This window comes from Mus caroli, chromosome 3 (assembly GCF_900094665.2).
Source record: "Mus caroli chromosome 3, CAROLI_EIJ_v1.1, whole genome shotgun sequence".
NCBI lineage: Eukaryota > Metazoa > Chordata > Mammalia > Rodentia > Muridae > Mus > Mus caroli.
Window position 1 is genome coordinate 97,384,402 of NC_034572.1, and position 6,000 is coordinate 97,390,401.

At 37.8% G+C, this 6,000-nt stretch overlaps 1 protein-coding gene across 2 annotated transcripts in view; it reads left to right on the top strand.

Annotated features, from left to right (window-relative positions):
- Window positions 1–6,000, top strand: part of Trim33 (tripartite motif containing 33) — a 70,553-nt gene that overhangs the window by 20,065 nt on the left and 44,488 nt on the right. The window lies entirely within an intron of this gene.

Sequence of the window (6,000 nt, forward strand, 5' to 3'; positions counted from 1 at the left end):
TCACCATTGCAGTCACTTCCCCCTCTCCCTTTCTTCCTCCTTCTCTCCCCATCCTTCATTTTTTTAAACTCAGGTTTTCTTTCCTTTTCTTTCCTTTCCATTCCTCCTTCTTCTTTCTTCTTTCTATTTTCTTCTTCTTTCTTCACCCATATAGCCACATAAATATAAATTCGATATTTTTATGCACAGTGCTAACACTGACTTGTGGAAGTTTTCTGGATATTTATGAACATAATATAAACATGTTGCTATATGGTATTCTTTTAGAGGTTGAGCCAGTTCATAAGTTATTTTTGTATAATGTATACCAAATTTTTTTCTTTATTAAAATTTATTTGTAAAGGTGTTTCTCTGCAAATATGTCTGGGAACCATGTGCATACAGTTCATTCTGAGGCTAGAAGAGGGCATTAGATCTTCTGAAACTAGAATTATAGGTAGCTGTGAGCTGTCATGTCCGATACTGGTGGAATTGAACCCAGGTCCTCTGCAAGAACAACCAGTGCTCTTCTTCAGCCCCTACCCAATTTTACCTATATCAAGTACTGTTTATTTATTTGGCTTCTCATGGCCATTCTGTCGTTTTACTTGTTGCCAGTTGTTTTGTCATAGTTTTTTTTTAACACTTCTTACCTCTAGCTTTTCATATTCTTTTTGTTTTTAACCTCTACCTTTTGCTACTTTGCAGGGCAGGTGATTGAACACAGGATTTACAAGCTCAGGGGGAATGCTTTACCCTGAGCTATATTTCAGTTCTTAATTACCTGGATTATTTAATTCAGACTTTCTAAAATTTAATGTACAGGACACTCATCACCTGGACTGGTCTCTCAATGAGCAATTGGAAGCCATATAATTCTGGCAGTTTCTTCCTTCAACTGAAAAGACATGTATTTTATTTAAATCTTTACATGTTTTCTGAAGGAGAGACTTGTTTATGATTAAAAAATGTGAATGACTACTTAAAGATACCAGAAGGAAAAGCTAGGGCTGAATAAAAAGATTGTTAGGTCATGCAAAGAACTGATGATTAAATATAGTAATATTTAAAAGTAAATTACAGTGATGAGAAATTAATTATAAATGTCTAATAGAAAAGTATTTTGTTTCAGTTATATGTGTATATACTTCAGTTTGAAATGTTGGAAAGTTGTTTTCTGCATCTTAGAACTCTTTTCTTAGATGTGTAAATACTGACATATTCAGGGGTTCTGTATGTAGGCTGGGAACTTCATGTCCTTATGGATGCTAGGTAAGCTTCCTGTTACTGAGATACATCCGCATCCAGCTCAAGTCTTCTGTCCTTTACTTCTTTAGTAATCAAAGTGGTTTAGTTGGAAATCAAGTTAAAGCCGGGTGGTGGTGGTGCACGACTTTAATCCCAGCACTCGGGAGGCAGAGGCAGGCGGATTTCTGAGTTCGAGGCCAGCCTGGTCTACAAAGTGAGTTCCAGGACAGCCAGGGCTATACAGAGAAACCCTGTCTCGAAAAACCAAAAAAAAAAAAAAAAAAAGAAAATCAAGTTAAATAGTATTTATCCAAAACCTACTTGTTACATTTTGACTAAAAAACCCTCTTCCTTATTGAATAATGGTGTATTTCTTTTTAGTGAAAATTAACCACATAGAAACCTAATAATCATCTAGAATTCTTAATTTTCTTAGTTGTAAATCTTACTCCATTATCATTATAAAGTAATTTCTTTATGTTTTTGTGTGTATGAATTTTGCCTGTTGTTCCCCAGAAGCTGTATCCTTTTCCTTTTTAAAAAAGTGCGCGTGCGTGCGTGCGCTTTGCGTCAGCCAGGAAGAACTATGTATCTGTTCACATGGGGGAAGACAAAAAGATAAGAAGTAGATCCTGAAGCAAGAGGCCACTCATGGCTTTAGTAGAGATTCTATAGCACAGATGTTAGGAGGGTGATGGTTTCCCTTGTCACCTGGAACTCACCAGCGAGGCCAAGCTGGCCAGCCAGCAAACCACAGGGGGCATCTTCCTCTCTGCTTCCAGATCTGACTCCCACTGTGCCTGGCTTTTTTTAGTATGTACTGGAGGTCAGGTTCTCAGTCCCCTTTCTCACTGAACCCTCTCTTCACCCTATGGAAGTACATTTGATTCGGGTGCATTGTTTTCTTTTTTAAAGATTATTATTTAAAGTTTATGAGTGTTTTGTCTGCATCACATGCATGATGTGCCTGCAGAATCCAGAACTGGGAATCAGATTACCTGGAACTAAAATTACAGGTGGTTGTAAAATGTCCTGGGGGTAAGTTAAACACAGGTCCTATTGGAGAACAGCCAGTGCTTTTAATCTCTAAGCCATCCAGCTCTACATAGTTCTTTTTAATTTAACCAGTTAATTTATTATATATTTATTTTACTTTAAAATGAACATATGTGAATGGGTATGTTTATGTGTATACTGGTTGTGCCTGAGGAGGCTGAAGGCATTGGATTACCCAGAACTAGTTACAGATGGTTGTGAGTCACCTGATGTAGGTACTGGCAACCAAATTTAGGTCCTTTTCAAGAGCAACAAGTGCTCTTAACCATTGATCCATCTCTCTAACCCTTTAATTTTCAAAAACACTTATTTATGTGTATGTGTTTGTACGTGTATATAGGTGCCTGCCCTGCAAAAGCCAGAATAGGACATTGGATCTCTGGAGCTGGCATTACAAGCACTTGTGAGCACCCTGGGAACCAAATTCTGGTCCTTTCTTTTCCAAGAGAAGCAAGTGCTTTTAACCTGATAAGATTAAATTCATATTCTCCCCTCCCCCCACCGACCCCCACTCCACCCTCACTCCCCTACACTCCTATATCTATCGTATTTTACTCGAAGCAGTTTCTCTTCTATGTATCTCTGGCTATCCTAGAGCTTGCTATGTAGACAAGGCTGACCTTGAGACCCTCTTGTCTCATCCTCCCAACTGCAGGGATAGAAGGAGTGTCCCATCATGCCCAGCAACTTACTTGTTAGATTTATTTATTTTATGTATGTGAGTATTTTGCTTGCATATGTATATGTAAATGTATGCTTCTCTATGGCTCTCCATACATTAATACTTTTAGTTAACCTTTTCCTATCTTCTGTCCTCCATATCTCTGCACTCCTAGTAGTCTCACTTCTATTTTCATTTCATATGTCTTCTACTTTTACTGCCTAGCCCACTTTATCCCCATTCCTGTGGGCTTTTTTTTTTTTTTTAGTAACCTTGCTTCTACATACACTCTACTTAAACATACATACACATATATTACTTAAGCTACTTTCCATTAATTATTTATAATTAACTTCTCATCAACTTAATTTAAAACTTATACACTATACTTGAATATGCTATAAAATTTAGAAGCTAGGATCAGACAGATGGGAAGTGGTAAAGAGTTGTTCCTATGTCCTCACTGTTTTCATGGGCATTTGGGGGAGGGGATTGTTGAGTTTTGTTTTTGTGGATCAGAAAATCTTGAAATTCTCACCCATACTTTAGAATAGTTATTGTTAAAGTATGGAGTGAGGTCCATGAGAATTGTGGCTTTCATGTGACAGTCAACTATTCTGTTAACCTCTGAGAGTAGTCACTGGCTGAGCTGGCTCGTACAGATTGACTTTCCAGTAACTAGGTTATTCTATGTCATTTAAGTTCTAGGTCCTCAGTTAATGAGTACTTTTTTTTTTTTTCTTTTCCTTTCTTCCCCCTTCCCTCTTTTTTTAAAATTTTTTTTAAAGATTTATTTATTTATTATATGTAAGTACACTGTAGCTGTCTTCAGACACTCCAGAAGAGGGAGTCAGATCTCGTTGCNGATGGTTGTGAGCCACCATGTGGTTGCTGGGATTTGAACTCTGGACCTTCAGAAGAGCAGTCGGGTGCTCTTACCCACTGAGTCATCTCACCAGCCCCCCTCTTTTTTTTTTTTTTTTTGGGTTGACTCCTTGGCTTGGAAATCGTCTTAGCGTGTCACCCTTAAGGAAGGGAATATCTTTAAAAGTTGTCATCTTATAAGTGGACATTCATATAATATGATTGAACATGCTTTAAGAAAGTTTACGCCTATATAGCATTGTTCAGTTTTCAAATGTTAAGCCTTTTAAGTCTTAAGAACTCTTAGTAAATATAATTTTATTCTATATTTTACTGATTTTTTTTAAACTAGTAGTACTAAAAGTTGTATGGCATTTCCTCCAGTTTGAAAATGCCATTATCATATGAACTAAGAGAATGTAAAGAACAGTATTTTCTGCCAGACCTGTTCCATTTCCCCATTTTCTATTTTAAAATATTACATTTTGAAGTGGAATATTTTTATATCTGAAACAAATATAATGAAATTAAAGTAGGGACCGAGTTTAAAAGACAGTTAGTGCTAGGTAACCATGTTCTTAAAGTATCCTTCATAACCTCTTGGCTTTTAGTTACTTTTCAAAAGGCTGATACAAGCAACTCTTGTTGGTTTGTTTTCATAGTGTGTGTATGTCTCTGTAAAACAGCAGTTCTCAACCTGTGGGTCTCAACCCCTTGTGGAGTGTCACAGTCCTTTCACAGAGGTTGCCTAAGACCATTTGAAAACATTAGGATTCATAATAGCAGCAAAATGACAGTTATGAAGTAGCAATGAAATAGTGTTCTGGTTGGGGTCACCACAACACAACTGTAGTACAGGGTTTCAGCATCAGGAAGGTTGAGAACCACTGCTTTAGAATGAGGGTGTGTGTGTGTGTGTGTGTGTGTGTACGTACTGCCAAGTGTTTGAAAAAAGGGGGTGGGGTGAGTCTTTAGTTGTCCAGGCTGAGTGTCCACACTCAAGTGATTCTTGTGCATCAGCCTCCTGAGTAGCTGGAACTACATATGCTTTCCAGGATACCTGGATAGGTTGAGAATTTTGTTTACATTCTCATTTCCTGTCAGAATGATTGTATAGATTCTGTGGTTTGTGTACTATGCAATTCTTGGCGACTTTGTTATTCCTTGGTCTTTACATATGGTGTTTTCTAGAGTTGTGTGGTATACACCATACACAACATTAAATTGAGTCTTTGGGTTATATTTGTTTTAGTTTTGCTTATTTGTTTGGGGATAGGGTCTTGCTATGCAGTGCAGACTGGCCCTGAACTTAGGATGATTCTGTCTCTCAGGTTTTAGGATTAGCAACACCTGCCATCATATCCAGCATAATGTCTTTTATTTTTAAGCTATGTGAATGTGTGTTTGTGTGTGTGGGGATATGCTCACATGAGTGCAGGTTCTCTTGGAGGCCACAGGCATTGGATCACCTTGGAACTGTAGTTACAGGCAATTTTGAGTTTACTGACATGGGTGCTGAAATCATACCCAGGTTCCCTGGAAGTACAGTCTGTGTTCATAACTGCTGAGCCATATCATCAGCCTAGACCATGTCAATTACGTTGTATATGCACCTTCTGTGCCATGGTTGACATGCCAGTAGTTTGTTTTATTGACTTCTGCATTAATTTTTAATTCCTTAAGTTTCATATATTACCTCAGCAGTTTATCCTGTCTAATAGATAGTAAAACATGAATAGATAGAAGCATGGGTGCTTTTTCTCCTACAATCGTGTATAGATTATATTATGTACCAAACTAATCTTTATAGAATGCTTGTTTATTTTCTTCCTCTTGCTCCAACAAAATCACCCAAGAGTTTGAATACATACACCTCGTACTCTTAAAAGCTCTGGAGGGAGTCGTCAGGACTGATTCCACAGGTTTTGGGTGAAGAATTCATTCATTGTCTTCTTAGCTTTTAGTGGGTACCTTTCTTGGCACATCATTCTAGTCTTCTGATGATCTGATTCAGCTGCTGTGCTGTTTCATCTGCATCTGAGTGTTAGAACGGTGACTCGGTGCTTAAGAATGTTTGCTCTTCTTCCAGAGGACCAGAGTTCAGTTCCCAGCATTCATCCAGGGCTTAATTAAAACTACCTGTAATTTCAGCTCCCAAAGATCTAACAAACACCCCCCCCCCTTTTTTTTTT